General features: G+C 47.4%; 1 pseudogene across 1 annotated transcript; it reads left to right on the top strand.

Annotated features, from left to right (window-relative positions):
• Window positions 1-2,069: 2,069 nt before the first annotated feature.
• LOC311138340 (bactericidal permeability-increasing protein-like) lies at window positions 2,070-15,604 on the top strand (annotated as a pseudogene). The gene is made up of 8 exons: window positions 2,070-2,172; window positions 8,303-8,416; window positions 8,571-8,702; window positions 8,880-9,035; window positions 10,759-10,822; window positions 10,915-10,973; window positions 15,339-15,415; window positions 15,555-15,604. The product of its transcript is annotated as a bactericidal permeability-increasing protein-like (transcript).
• The last annotated feature ends 678 nt before the right edge of the window (window positions 15,605-16,282 follow it).

Raw genomic sequence — 16,282 nt, 5'->3', positions numbered from 1 at the left:
ACACATAGTTGACACTTTTTATATATATTATATATATTATATCTCCCGTCCAAATGTTGTGAATCGTGTGTACCCGGCCAATGGAATTTCAGCTGCGGCCACAAATTCCAGACCAATGATGTATATAAGCCCAGGCTGCATCCTTCCTATCCACGCCAAACTTGGTGCAAAACCACAACCACGACTAACCTAGCAACATTCAAAGCTGCACTGATTGGTCAGCGAGTTTCTTCCAAGCGCTTCCATGTCGAAACCATGCCCCAAAGCAGCGTGAAAGCAGTGATTGGATAGTCGAAGAGCCTCATCCAGGCGCAAAGACAGGCTAAAATGTGATAAGTCTGAAGTTGTTTACGTTTTTTACATGTTTTACCTTAAAATTTGGCTCATTATTACTGGATTAAGTACAAGCATAATTCACACGTGGTAACTGTTGATTACTGATTTACATAACTTGATTTTAGAAATACTGGCTTGCAAAGCTTGCTTGAAAAACTTGATTTTAGCAAGCATGGATGCTGCAAACAATACAGCGATAGATACTTCAAACCCGGTACTGTGAGGTAAGACAACATTTTCAAATATCTTAGCTAGCTATAATAGTTAGCAAGTTAAGCTTGATAATATGCTTTCAAAACGCTTTGGGGCGTGGTTTTGACTTGGAACCGCTTGGAAGAAACTCACTGACTAATCAGCGTGGCTTTGAATGTTGCTAGGATACTTATGGGCGTCGTTTTGCACCAAGTTTGGCGTGGATTTGCTGATGCTATATATTGGCCAATGAGAGGCTTTGAAGCAACTGGCCACCATATTGGTACTCCTCAGGAGAAGCAGTCCTCCATAGCAATTAACTGAATTCTACAGTATTTCAATCAATGGCTTCAAGGACAAAATTACATGTATTTAAGTATTTCTTTGTTGTAGTGGGGATAGTAACATCAGTACTCTAATAAAAAAAAAATCTTTAAGGAAAAAGGGTTTTATATTTGATTTAACTTTATTTTTATGTTCAGTTCACATAGTATAATTTCAAAGTATGCATAAAGGTGTCTGTAATAGAATATACTTGGCAAAAACGAATGTAGAAATTAATAAATGCATTAGCTTCCAAAGTATTGTTTACAATAGTGAAGAAGTACAAAAATGGCTGTGCAGTGGCTTCAAAATCCCTGTCAGTCATTTAGGGTTTATACACATCATTGGGCCAGACTGGGGTTGGACATCACCATTTAGTCTTCATAACATTTTATTCTCTGTTCCTTGCCACTTTATTAAAGCCATTTAGAGCTATTTGAATAAAAAATTCTTACCTATTGTACCTTTAAAACAATATGTCTAAAAATGAACAAAATTAAATGGTACTTTTGAGATATTTAGATTATATTTGTAATTATCAATAAATTAATGTAAATAAAATGTATTCTTAATCTAAACACTACTCATATTTCAGAATACACTGTAAGGTTTCAGATGACACCAACACTGGTTTTGTAGCATCTACAGACTCATCGTTGTAGTGTCTAAAAGAAGGCCAAAATTAGTTATACAAATGTAAAGAATTGGATACAGATTTCAAAGGTATGCCAAACATCCTTCCACCAAAGGATATTTTTATGGATTTCATTTCAGGAAGATCCAAAACATCATAAATATCTTTGGGCCATCCTGTCATGGAATTGCCCAACTATGGAAACATTGACTAGATTGCCCTTCCTTGCACAATGTTTGCTCCATGCTCTCTCTGTTCCCTACAGAATGGGTTGTCTCAGTAAGTTCATTTCTCAAGCAGCTCTTCCTGGTCCAAATAAGTGAATAAAAGGCCATGTGCATCTCTTTCCTTTCACTCTGCCTTGCCACCAGCCAGGGTGCGACAATAACAGGAGAAGTCCTTCGCCACTTTCTTACCAGTGCATAGGTAACTACAGTCGTGCATGCCTAATGACGCTTTTTTCTAATACGATGTAACTCATAACTCACATTTCCATTCTTAGTTGGACAATAACAATAAACCTGTATTGTAATGTAGATATATTATTGTTTGTTCATCTTCCCTACAGGTGACTGCAGTTAAGATGTCTCCATGCTATTGGCTGGCTCTGTTTGCTCTAGTCCCCTTAACTCTGGCCACCAACCCTGGAGTCAAGGTCAAACTCACAGACAAGGGCATTGACTATAGTAGGTTTGAGGCAGGGGCAATAATATTACATGGTTTTATATCAAGATGAGGCTATGTATTGTGATCATGTGGCAGAGGTACAGTAAATGCTGCTGTACAGTGAAAGGCCCCTTGCACAGTCTTCACATTTTGCTGCCTTAAAACTTTCTTTAAAATGATCTAGACAACCTACTCAATTTTCAATGCGAAAGAAAAAAAAAAGAACATTTTCCAAATTAGTAATAAAAAAATAAAAAGAGCTGTCTTGATTGCATATGTCTTCATACCCCAGAGTTAGTATTGGTGGAAGCACATATGGCCGCCATTACAGCTTCTAATGAGATTCTAGCAACTTTCCACAACTCTAAGGATAATATATATCCATTGTTTTTGTCAAAATTGCTCAAGCTCTTAACATGATGCTGCCACCCCAATACTTGAAAATACAGAGGGTTTCACTCTGTGTTGTGTTGTATTGGATTTGACCCAAAACTGTAGTTTTTAATTTAGGCCAAAAAGTTAATTTCTTTGCCGTGTTGTCTTGCAGTATTCCTTAACAGCCTTTTTATAAAGAGAATCGAGGATTTTTAGCACAGGCTTCCTTCTTTTCACTTTTTCATACAGGCCAGTAATGTGGAGAGAATGCAATGTTGTTGATCCTCTGTATTTTCAAGTATTGTGGTGGCAGCATCATGTTAAGGGTATGCTTGTGTCAGAAGGGAACCGATGTGGATGTGGTGGAGGAGTCAGGCGCAGGACACAGAGGTAAAGTCCAACAGTCTTTAATAAAACAAAGTAGACTGTCCAAAATTAACACGACCTCGAAAAACAAGAGGCGAGGGAGAATTACGCAAACACGCGTAAACACTAAACATGAAACAAACAGAATGCGAACACGCAGCTCCGATCAACATGACAGTGAGAAACAACACACAATAATACTAACACAAAACAAGGAACTTATAGGGCACGCAATCAACACACAACTGGCCACAGGTGATAAAGACAGACAAAAGCAATCGACTGCAGAAACATAGAGCGGTGGCAGCTAGTACTCCTGGGACGGGGCTCGCCGAAGCCTGCCCGAACCAGGAGGAGGAGCAGTCTCGGCCGAAACCGTGACAGTACCCCCCCCTTGACGCGCGGCTCCAGCCGTGCGCCGACCCCGGCCTCGGGGACGGCCAGGAGGACGCGGACCCGGGCGCGTGGGATGCCCATGGTGAAACTCAGTCAGGAGGGATGGATCGAGTATGTCCCTCCTGGGTACCCAGCACCGTTCCTCCGGACCGTACCCCTCCCACTCCACGAGATACTGGAGACCACTCCTCCGGCGCCTCGAGTCCAAGATGGTCCGGACCCGGTACGCCGGGGCCCCCTCGATGTCCAAAGGGGGCGGAGGGGTCTCTCCTATCCTATCCTCTTGGAGTGGGCCAGCTACCACCGGCCTGAGAAGAGACACATGGAACGAGGGGTTAATATTTTTGTACTCTATAGGCAGTTGTAATCTGTAACACACCTCGTTCAATCTTCTCAGGACTTTGAAGGGCCCCACAAACCGCCGACCCAGCTTCCGGCAGGGCAGGCGGAGGGGCAGGTTTCGAGTCGAGAGCCAGACTCGATCTCCCGGTGCGTACACCGGTCCCTCACTGCGGTGGCGGTCGGCGCTCGCCTTTTGTTGACGGATGGCACGCTGCAGATGGACATGGGCAGCGTCCCACGTCTCCTCCGAGCGCCGAATCCACTCGTCCACCGCAGGAGCCTCGATCTGGATCTCGTGCCATGGTGCCAGGACCGGTTGATAGCCTAAAACACACTGGAAAGGTGTTAAATTGGTGGAGGAGTGGCGGAGAGAGTTCTGGGCCATCTCTGCCCAGGGGATGAACCTGGACCACTCCTCCGGCCGGTCCCGGCAATAGGACCTCAAAAACCTACCCACATCCTGGTTGACACGTTCCACCTGCCCATTGCTCTCTGGGTGGTACCCCGAGGTAAGGCTTACCGAGACCCCCAACCGTTCCATGAACGCCCCCCAAACTCTGGAGGTGAACTGGGGACCTCGGTCAGACACTATATCCTCGGGGACCCCATAGTGCCGGAACACATGGGTAAATAGGGCCTCAGCGGTTTGTAGGGCAGTAGGGAGACCCGGCATGGGAAGGAGACGACAGGCCTTAGAAAACCGATCCACAACGACCAAAATGGTGGTATTCCCCTGGGAGGGGGGGAGATCGGTTACGAAATCCACCGAGAGGTGGGACCATGGTCGTTGTGGAACGGGCAGGGGGTGTAGCTTACCCCTGGGCAAATGTCTAGGCGCCTTACACTGGGCACACACCGAGCAGGAGGAGACATAAACCCTCACATCCCTGGCTAACGTTGGCCACCAGTATTTCATGCTAAGGCAGTGCACGGTCCGGCCAATACCTGGATGTCCAGAGGAGGGTGATGTATGAGCCCAATAAATCAGTCTATCACGAATCTCGAGCGGAACGTACGTCCGCCCCACAGGACACTCGGGGGGAGTAGGGTCGGTACGCAGTGCCCGCTCGATTTCCGCATCGACCTCCCATACCACCGGAGCCACCAAACAAGACTCCGGCAATATGGAAGTAGGCTCGTTGGACCTCTCCTCTGTGTCATACCGCCGGGACAGGGCGTCTGCCTTACCATTCTGGGACCCAGGGATGTATGTGATCTTAAAAACAAACCGGGTTAGGAACATGTTCCACCTAGCCTGACGAGGGTTCAATCTCCTAGCTGCCCGGATGTACTCCAGGTTACGGTGATCAGTCAGAATGAGGAAAGGGTGTTGAGCCCCCTCAAGCCAATGCCTCCACACCTTTAGGGCCTGGACTACGGCTAACAGCTCCCTGTCCCCAACATCATAATTACGCTCCGCCGAGCTGAGCTTCTTAGAGTAGAACGCACAGGGGCGGAGTTTAGGTGGCGTGCCGGACCGTTGTGACAGAACTGCCCCAATACCGGTCTCGGAAGCGTCCACCTCTACTTGGAAGGGTAAAGAGGGATCCGGATGCGCCAGCACAGGGGCCGAGGTGAACAGGTTCTTTAGTTTGACAAATGCCCTGTCCGCCTCAGCCGACCACTGCAAACGAACCGGACCCCCCTTTAGCAGGGACGTAATGGGCGCTGCAACCTGTCCAAAACCCCGAATAAACCTCCGGTAGTAATTAGCAAAACCCAAGAACTGCTGCACCTCTTTTACAGTGGTTGGAGTTTGCCAATTACGCACGGCCGATACCCGGTCTACCTCTATCTCCACGCCAGACGCAGACAACCGATAACCCAAAAAGGAGACGGACTCCTGGAAGAACAGGCATTTCTCTGCCTTGACATACAGGTCATGCTCCAACAGTCTTCTCAACACTCGGCGCACCTGGGCTACATGCTCGGCTCGTGTAGAAGAATACACTAGGATGTCGTCGATGTAAACTACTACACCCTGCCCATGCATGTCCCGGAAAATCTCGTCAACAAAGGATTGGAAGACTGAAGGAGCATTCATTAACCCGTATGGCATGACGAGATACTCGTAATGACCCGAGGTGGTACTAAATGCTGTTTTCCATTCATCCCCCTCCCTAATGCGCACCAGATTGTAAGCGCTCCTGAGATCTAACTTTGTGAAGAACCGCGCTCCGCGTAATGACTCCGTCATCGTCGCAATCAGTGGAAGTGGGTAACTGTATTTAACTGTGATCTGATTGAGACTCCGGTAATCAATACACGGGCGCAATCCCCCGTCCTTTTTTTTCACAAAGAAGAAACTCGAGGAGACTGGGGAAGTAGAGGACCGTATGTATCCCTGTGCCAAGGACTCGGCTATGTAAGTCTCCATAGCCGCTGTCTCCTCTTGAGACAAGGGATACACATGACTCCGTGGCAGAGCCGCTCCTGTTTGGAGATTTATCGCACAGTCCCCCTGTCTATGAGGAGGTAGCCGTGTTGCCCTCGATTTGCTAAATACAAGTGCTAAATCCTCATACTCAGGGGGAATGCGCAGTGCGGGCACTTGGTTCGGACTCTCTACCGAGGTCGCCCCTACGGAAACACCTAAACATCTCCCTACACACTGGGCAGACCACTCCATAAGAGCTCTCTGTTGCCACGCTATGGTAGGATCATGGGTGCTTAACCAGGGAAGGCCCAACACCACGGGGTACGCAGGAGAGTCAATCAGATAAAACTGAATGATCTCCTCATGACCCCCCTGCGTCGTCATCGTCAGTGGTGCTGTGACTTCCCTGATCAGACCCGACCCCAACGGCCGGCTGTCTAATGCGTGGACAGGAAATGGAGTTTCTACCGGCCGAAGGGGAATTCCTAACCTACAACAAAAGGCCCGATCAATAAAGTTCCCAGCTGCGCCTGAATCTACTAGCGCCTTATGCTGGGAATGAGGTGCCACCTGTGGAAATTTCACAGGAATACTCATGTGACCAACAGAAAGCTCTGGGTAAGTGGGGCGCCTGCTCACCTGAAATGACTCCCCAGTGCGTGGCCTGTTGTCACCTCTCCCAGGAGACCCTCCCCAGCACCTGGACGCGGTGTGTCCTCCACGACCACAGGTGGTGCAGGGGATGGCCCCCCTCGGGTTACCTCTCCTCCTCTCTCTAGCGCCAGCACCCCCGAGCTCCATGGGAATCGGCTCGGAGGTGCTGGAGGGTGGAATGGACGACCCCCACTCGGGACGTCCGTGGGTAGCCAGCAGGGTGTCTAGACGGATGGAAATGTCCACCAACTGGTCGAACGACAGGTTGGTGTCCCTGCAGGCCAGCTCACGACGAACGTCCTCTCGTAGGCTACACCGGTAGTGGTCGATGAGGGCCCTCTCATTCCACCCCGCATCCGCTGCTAGTGTCCGGAACTCCAGTGCGAACTCCTGTGCGCTCCTCTTCTCCTGTCGGAGGTGGAACAGACGCTCTCCCGCCGCTTTCCCCTCAAGTGGATGATCGAAGACAGCCCTGAAGCGGCGGGAGAACTCCGCGTAGGTGATGGTTGCGGCGTCTATTCCCCTCCATTCGGCGTTGGCCCACTCCAACGCCTTGCCGGATAGACAGGAGATGAGGGCGGAGACGCTCTCGTATCCCGAGGGCGCCGGGTGTATGGTGGCCAGGTAAAGTTCCACCTGCAGGAGAAATCCCTGACACCCGGCTGCAGAACCGTCATATGCCCTCGGGAGCGAGAGCCGAATGCCACTGGGTTCCGGTGCTGAGAGAGGAGGACTGGCCGTTGGTGATGGGATGTTGTGAGAGTGCGTGGGCACCTCTCTATTCACTAACCGGCACAGAGTGTTGGACACTTCCTCCATGGCGGCCCCGAGTTGCCGGATCATGGTGTCCTGGTAATTGATCCGGTATTCCAGGGATTCGGGTGCCGCCGCTGTTCCTGCTGACTCCATATTGGTGTGTTGTTCTGTCAGAAGGGAACCGATGTGGATGTGGTGGAGGAGTCAGGCGCAGGACACAGAGGTAAAGTCCAACAGTCTTTAATAAAACAAAGTAGACTGTCCAAAATTAACACGACCTCGAAAAACAAGAGGCGAGGGAGAATTACGCAAACACGCGTAAACACTAAACATGAAACAAACAGAATGCGAACACGCAGCTCCGATCAACATGACAGTGAGAAACAACACACAATAATACTAACACAAAACAAGGAACTTATAGGGCACGCAATCAACACACAACTGGCCACAGGTGATAAAGACAGACAAAAGCAATCGACTGCAGAAACATAGAGCGGTGGCAGCTAGTACTCCGGGGACGGGGCTCGCCGAAGCCTGCCCGAACCAGGAGGAGGAGCAGTCTCGGCCGAAACCGTGACAGCTTGTCACCAGCAGGGACTGGGGAGTTTCTTAGGATCAAAATAAATATGAACGGAGCAAAGCCCTGGTAAGTTACAAACAGCGGGACAATTACACACATTTTAATGCCAGACACACAAGCATGGCTTTCCAAGTGATGTTGAGTGATCCTGAGTGGTCCAGTCTGCTTAAAAAACATACACAAATATTGCTTTTCTTTCACTTTGCCTTGTTTAAGGCAGCATAATGTGAAGACTAGGCACTGTACACTATACTCCTCACAGCCCATACTGCCTCAATGCTTTGCTCTGTCCCATTCATAGGTGAACAGATTGGGATGGCATCTCTGCAGCAGAAACTTAAGACCATTAAGGTCCCAGATCTTTCTGGAGAAAATTTAGTGTGACCATTGGCAAGGTCAAGTACAGCTTGACAGGGTAAGGGAACAAATCAAAAGTCTCCTTTTCAAATACATTGCAGTCAAATACATTGTCTGCATCTCTTGGTTGATAATCAACTGTGCTTATAAATGCTATAGTGCTCACAACACGCCCCTATCCTACCAACTATGTACTGTGTTCTATCCTCCAGAATGACGATAGTGAATCTGGGACTTCCCAAGTCTGCTTTGGTACTGGTGCCAGGTACTGGAGTCAGCCTGGCTATTACTAATGCCTTCATCAGCCTGCACGGGAACTGGACGGTCCGATACCTCAGGTTCATGTGAGTGCATGAGTGTTCTTCTTCCCTGGTTCTAGGGAACCACTGGGTTGTGCAGGTTTTTGTTCCAGCACATGACTAGCACACTAGCCACTTAAAACACTGTACAATTTCCTCTTGGGTCTATCCATACTCCAAGGAGCTCAATCAACAGTTCTTACTTTCTGTGTGACATTATAGAAAAGACCGTGGCTCCTTAGACCTGGTGGTAAATGGACTCACCATCACTGCCAGTATTGCACCCAAGAGTGATAAGACTAGCAGGCCAACGGTCAGCAGTGTCAACTGTGTGGCCAACGTGGGCAGCGCCAGCATCAAGTTCCATGGTGGGGCCAGGTAACTGGAGTACATACACTACCGTTCAAAAGTTTGGGGTCACTTAGACATTTCCTTGATTTCCATGAAAACATACATGAAATAAGTTTGAATAGGAAATATAGCAAAATGAATAGGAAATGTAGTCATTGACAAGGTTAGAAATAATAATTTTTAATTGAAATAATAATTGTGTCCTTTGTTTTCGTCAAATAATCCTCAATTTGCAGCAATTACAGCCTTGCAGACCTTTGGCATTCTAGTTGTCAATTTGTTGAGGTAATCTGAAGAGATTTCACCCCATGCATCCTGAAGCACCTCCCACAAGTTGGATTGGCTTGATGGGCACTTCTTACGTACCATACGGTCAAGCTGCTCCCACAACAGCTCAATACGGTTGAGATCCGGTGACTGTGCTGCCCACTCCATTATAGACAGAATACCAGCTGACTGCTTCTTCCCTAAATAGTTATTGCATAGTTTGGAGCTGTGCTTTGGGTCATTGTCCTGTTGTAGGAGGAAATTGGCTCCAATCAAGCTCCGTCCACAGGGTATGGCATGGCATTGCAAAATGAAGTGATAGTCTTCCTTCTTCAAGATCCCTTTTACCCTGTACGAATCTCCCACTTTACTACCACCAAAGCACCCCAGACCATCACATTGCCTCCACCATGCTTGACAGATGGCATCAAGCACTCCTCCAGCATCTTTTCATTTGGTCTGCGTCTCACAAATGTTCTTCTTTGTGATCCGAACACCTCAAACTTCGATTAGTCTTCCACTCTGTCCAGTGTCTGTGTTCTTTTGCCCATCTTAATCTTTTCTTTTTATTGGCAAGTCTGAGATATGGCTTTTTCTTTGCAACTCTGCCTAGAAGGTCAGCATCCCGGAGTCGCCTCTTCATTGTTGATGTTGAGACTGGTGTTTTGCGGGTACTATTTAATGAAGCTGCCAGTTGAGGACCTGTGAGGCACCTGTTTCTCAAACTAGACACTCTAATGTATTTGTCCTCTTGCTCAGTTGTGCTCCGGGGCCTCCCACTCCTCTTTCTATTCTGTGAAGGGAGTAGTACACAGCATTGTACGAGATCTTCAGTTTCTTGGCAATTTCTCACATGGAATAGCCTTCATTTCTCAGAACAAGAATAGACTGATGAGTTTCAGAAGAAAGTTATTTGTTTCTGGCCATTTTGAGCCTGTAATCGAACCCACAATTGCTGATGCTCCAGATACTCAACTAGTCTCAAGAAGGCCAGTTTTATTGCTTCTTTAATCAGCACAACAGTTTTCAGCTGTGCTAACATAATTGCAAAATGGTTTTCTAATGATCAATTAGCCTTTTAAAATGATAAACTTGATTTAGCAAACACAACGTGCCATTGGAACACAGGACTGAAGGTTGCTGATAATGGGCCTCTGTACGCCTATGTAGATATTCCATTAAAAATCAGCAGTTTCCAGCTACAATAGCCATTTACAACTGTATTTCTGATCAACTTTATGTTATTTGAATGGACCATTTTTAAAATCATTATTTCGAAAACAAGGACATTTCTAAGTGACCCCAAACTTTTGAACGGTAGTGTACATGTATCTGTACTAAACAATATGGTGCACATAAAACTTTGTGAGAGCGCATGTTACCGATTTAGGAAGCATAATCAAAACACAATGTCATAAAATGATTGCAATGTGGATTAATTGTGTTACTTGTTTCCTCAAATGATTTGGTTCCTCTTTTCCAGCAGGCTGTACAATCTTTTCAAGTCCTACATTGACAAGGCCCTGCGCAGTACTCTGCAGAAACAGGTGAGGGACAGTGTAATGCCAGACTACAAACTCAACAGGTTAATCTTGTTCTGTTCTCTTGACAATAATAATCCCTCTGTTCATTATTACAGATCTGCCCGCTAGTGGCTGATGCTATTACTGACATGAACCCACAACAAAACGATCAACGGTAAAACAAGACTTACAGAACTTATAGTAATTAACATATGTGTTTATTATTGTGTTATTCATAGGCTACTAAATGGATCCTAAATATTTCATATTTTCTGCCATCTTGAAGTTCTAGCCAAAGAGGACAAAGATGCTGAAATTGAACATTCCATTTTGAAATCATCCATTGACTTCAGTCTGAAGGTGAGAACTCCAGATTTCTGACTCCCAATCTATCCTCAATTCAGAGTTGGAGTCACTAGACCCACAACCTACAACACAAAACATAGAAACTAACACCCTGGCTCAACATACGAAAGTCCCCCGAGCCAGGGCGTGACAGTACCCCCCCCCTAAAGGCGCGGACTCCGACCGCGCCAACCAAACACAACAGGGGAGGGACCGGGTGGGCACTCCGCCTAGGCGGCGGATCCGGCTCCGGGCATGATCCCCACTCGCTCTCTAACCCCCCAAAGTACCCCTGGTCCGGTCTGGCCCTGCTGACCGGAGCTGGACTGCACACTGGTGGAGCGGATTGCTCTAGCTCCGGCGTGAAGCAGCTGACCCGTGCCGAACCAGGCACCAGTGGAACAGGCACGGGCTGTGCCGGACTGACGACGCACACCACTGGCTTGGTGTGGGGAGCAGGGACGGCCCGAGCCGGGCTGACGAAACGCACCCCTGACTTGGTGCGGGGAGCAGGAGCGGGCCAAACCGGGCTGACGAAGCGCACCACTGACTTGGTGCGGGGAGCAGGAACGGGCCGAGCCGGGCTGACGAAGCGCACCACTGACTTGGTGCGGGGAGCAGGAACGGGCCGAGCCGGGCTGACGAAGCGCACCACTGACTTGGTGCGGGGAGCAGGAACGGGCCGAGCCGGGCTGACGAAGCGCACCACTGACTTGGTGCGGGGAGCAGGAACGGGCCGAGCCGGGCTGACGAAGCGCACCACTGACTTGGTGCGGGGAGCAGGAACGGGCCGAGCCGGGCTGACGAAGCGCACCACTGACTTGGTGCGGGGAGCATGAACGGGCCGAGCCGGGCTGACGAAGCGCACCACTGACTTGGTGCGGGGAGCAGGAACAGACCGGACCGTACTGGGGACACACACCACTGGCCCTACACCGGGATCTGGAACGGGCCGGACCGGACTGGTAACACACCCCAGTACCTCTCGCCGTGCCTCTCCACCTTCCATCCCCTCTTCGACCAGTGGCCCCCGTAACCTGGCGGCCTCCTCTGCCAATCCGCTGGACCGCTCTATCGCGGCCTCCTGCTGCCCCGACGTCGTGAGCCCCCCCCTAAAAAATTTCTGGGGGTCTCTCCTCCCCGTGGGCCAGGCCTCTATCGTTCTCGCCCAACTCTCGCTCTTCTGTCTCCAACTCCCGCTATTCAGCTCCTCAATGGGCTTGACCCAGTCGAAGCTCTTCCTCCATTGTTCCCAAGTCCACTCTCTCTGCTCTTCCCTCGGCTTGACCCAGTCGAGGCTGCCACGGAGATCTGCTAGGGATCTCCCTGGCGATGGCTCCTCGACTCGCTGCTTGGTCCAGTTGGGGTGGTTTCTTCTGTCACGATCGTCTAAGGAGGAGGACCAATGCGCAGCGTTGAAGGTGAACATATTTATTATATAAATGATCACACGATCAAAACAACAGACGATAACGTGATGTCTACGGTTGAACACAAACCAAATAAGAACAAGAAACCACAAAGAATGAAAGCCTAACGGCTACCTAAGTATGACTCCCAATCAGAGACAACGAGCTACAGCCGTCTCTGATTGGGAGCCACCCTGGCCAACATAGAAAAGCAAAACTAGACCCACAACCTACAACACAAAACATAGAAACTAACACCCTGGCTCAACATACGAAAGTCCCCCGAGCCAGGGCGTGACATGTTGTATTCAGCGCATGTGGCAAATACGATTTGATTTGATTTGTACTCCGAGCATGCGCTGACCAACTGGCAAGTGTCTTCACTGACATTTTCAACCTCTCCTTGTCTGAGTCTGTAATACCAACATGTTTCAAGCAGACCACCATAGTCCCTGTGCCCAAGAACACTAAGGTAACCTGCCTAAATGACTACCGACCCGTAGCACTCACGTCTGTAGCCATGAAGTGCTTTGAAAGGCTGGTCATGGCTCACATCAACAACATTATCCCAGAAACCCTAGACCCACCCTAATTTGCATACCGGCCCAACAGATCCACAGATGATGCAATCTCTATTGCACTCCACACTGCCCTTTCACACCTGGACAAAAGGAACACCTATGTGAGAATGCTATTCATTGACTGCAGCTCAGCGTTCAACACCATAGTGCCCTCAAAGCTCATCACTAAGCTAAGGACCCTGGGACTAAACACCTCCCTCTGCAACTGGATCCTGGACTTCCTGACGGGCCGCCCCCAGGTGGTAAGGGTAGGTAACATCACATCCACCACGCTGATCCTCAACACGGGGGCCCCTCAGGGGTGCGTGCTCAGTCCCCTCCTGTACTCCCTGTTCACTCATGCCAGGCACGACTCCAACACCATCATTAAGTTTGCAGATGACACAACAGTGGTAGGCCTGGTCACCGATAACGATGAGACAGCCTATAGGGAGGAGGTCAGAGACCTGGCCGTGTGGTGCCAGGACAATAACCTCTCCCTCAACGTGATCAAGACAAAGGAGATGATTGTGGACTACAGGAAAAAGAAGAGGACCGAGCACACCCCCATTCTCATCGACGGGGCTGTAGTGGAGCAGGTTGAGAGCTTCAAGTTCCTTGGTGTCCACATCACCAACAAACTAACATGGTCCTAGCACACCAAGACAGTCGTGAAGAGGGCACGACAGCTGCACCATCGAGAGCATCCTGACTGTTTGCATCACTGCCTGGTATGGCAACTGCTCGGCCTCAGACCGCAAGGCACTACAGAGGGTAGTGCGTACGGCCAAGCTTCCTGCCATCCAGGACCTCTATACCAGGCGGTGTCAGAGGAAGGCCCTAAAAAGACTCCAGCCACCCTAGTCATAGATGGTTCTCGCTGCTACCGCACGGCAAGCGGTACCGGAGCGTCAAGTCTAGGTCCGAGAGGCTTCTAAACAGCTTCTACGCCCAAGCCATAAGACTCCTAAACATCTAATCAAATGGCTACCCAGACTATTTGCATTCCCCCCCCCATTTTACGCTGCTGCTACTCTCTGTTTATTATCTATGCATAGTCACTTTAATAACTCTACCTACATGTACATATTACCTCAATTACCTTGACTAACCGGTGCCCCCGCACATTGACTCTGTACCAGTACCCCCTGTATATAGCCTCGCTATTGTTATTTTACTGCTGCTCTTTAATTATTTGTTACTTCTATATTATAATTTTTGGGGTATTCTTTCTTAAAACTGCATTGTTGGTTAAGGGCTTGTAAGTAAGCATTTCACTGTAAGGCTGTATTTGGTGCATGTGACAAATAGAATTTGATTTGATATGATTTTAAAAAATTGTGAATGAATAAGCCTTTTCATACTCTATAATACAGTATGTCCATATATAGTTATAGTCTGTTTTAGGAACATCTACTCAAAATATTTCACCTTTATTACTTTACCAAACATATCATGACATTAGTGATAGTCAAAATCTGTTACATTTGTGAATGTCTAAATCAACATTTGGGCCATTTAAACAGCGTGTGTCCCTCCTATAGACAAGAGGTGAAGGGCTATGTAAAGGGATCGATTTTGTCGTTCTGAGCATATGCAATGTGTCTGCCTCCGATGTAATACAAATGTTTGACTTCCACACAAAATTTATGATTGACTTATTTTAGGTTTAAGGAAGTGTATAGGTCACTTTCTTTATCGTAGAGCTATGAACTTTATTTATTTAGATCCGCCTGCTCGAGACAAATTCGGCGATTGCTTTGCCATGGCTGTGCCCTGAAGCAGTCGAGCTGGATAAATGTTTTTCTAAGGACCGCCCCTTTGATGTAACGTTGCAGTGAAGTGATATAAATGGATGTAATGATGCTAATATAAGTTTATTCCACAGAGGACGTTTACATGGTCCTACTGTAGCAAGGTCTGGATGGCTGCCTTCTGACAGTGGGATATCATTAAAATAAGTAACGTAAACATATACATATTTTTTTAATTAATTATAGTACCCGATTTCGGGGACTGTCAGTTTAAGACTGAACACTGAATCTAAACAGTGAAATTGTATCAAACAAGTTGGACTTGACAACTTCTTACTGATGGATCTGAGAGTGGCTGTGATACCAAAGGTCAATGGTGAATGCTTTGTTTCACTGTACATTATACATTATTTACATTCTATAAACATTGCACTGATTGGCCACTGGAAAACCATGCATTTGTATCTTATAGGTCGCCTAGAGAAGGGTTTTCCTCTTCCCTCTATTGGAAAGATGAACCTTGTCAACACTCAGCTGCAGGTCCTGAAGGTAACGTCAGATATCTAAGAGATCATTGCTTTCTACATCTCTTCTCACATCTCTTCTCACATCCAATATCTCTTATACTGTAGCCAGTGTGTGTCCATGTCCTATATTTGACAAACTACTGTTGCTTTTCTGTCTCCAGGACTACATGCTGATTGGGACAGACGTTCAGTTCACAGGATAAGTGCCATGTAAATCAGAATGCAAGTCATCATTAATCGATTGTCATACGTCAAATCAAATCAAATCAAACCAATGAGACATGTAATTAATTTTCGCAAATCAAATCTATTACACTGTACATGTATACTCTCAAACAATAAACCACATTCTGAAATGCTTAAATACTGTATCTTCCAATCTTTTCGGTTTTCCACTTCTATTCAATTATGTAATTTATAATTAATACATTTGTATAAATAAACAAACATCATTAAAGCTTTTTTTCATTTGACAACTGTCTTCAAGTGCTTTGAATGGTTTGTTTCTTATAAGTGACTACTAATGCCCTTATAAGCACCTAGCCATTTAAATAAACAATACATCATAGCAAAGCTTGACATGATATGTGTTCATACATACAGTATAATTGAAGGAGAGATAAGTCTTGCTGTGATATAAAATATAAAATGTTGTCGTATGGCAGAATGAGAGGGTACCTTGACCGGACATATGCCTTGTCAAAGCAACTGGAAACTCGGAAATCTCAGACTTCAGTGCGTTGAAGACAACTGGGAACTCGGAAAAAAACTAGCTCCTACTGGTAAAATTGATTTGAGCGGTCATCCAAGTCGGAATTCCAAGTCGGAAACTCTGGCATCTTTGTAGAAATCCAACTTTCCATCCTAAAGATCACTGATGTCATGATTT

The sequence above is a fragment of the Coregonus lavaretus genome (genome assembly GCF_964263955.1).
Source record: "Coregonus lavaretus genome assembly, chromosome: 12".
In the NCBI taxonomy this organism is placed as follows: domain Eukaryota; kingdom Metazoa; phylum Chordata; class Actinopteri; order Salmoniformes; family Salmonidae; genus Coregonus; species Coregonus lavaretus.
The sequence above is the reverse complement of the archived record's forward strand: the minus strand, read 5'-3'. Positions and strand labels throughout refer to the sequence as shown.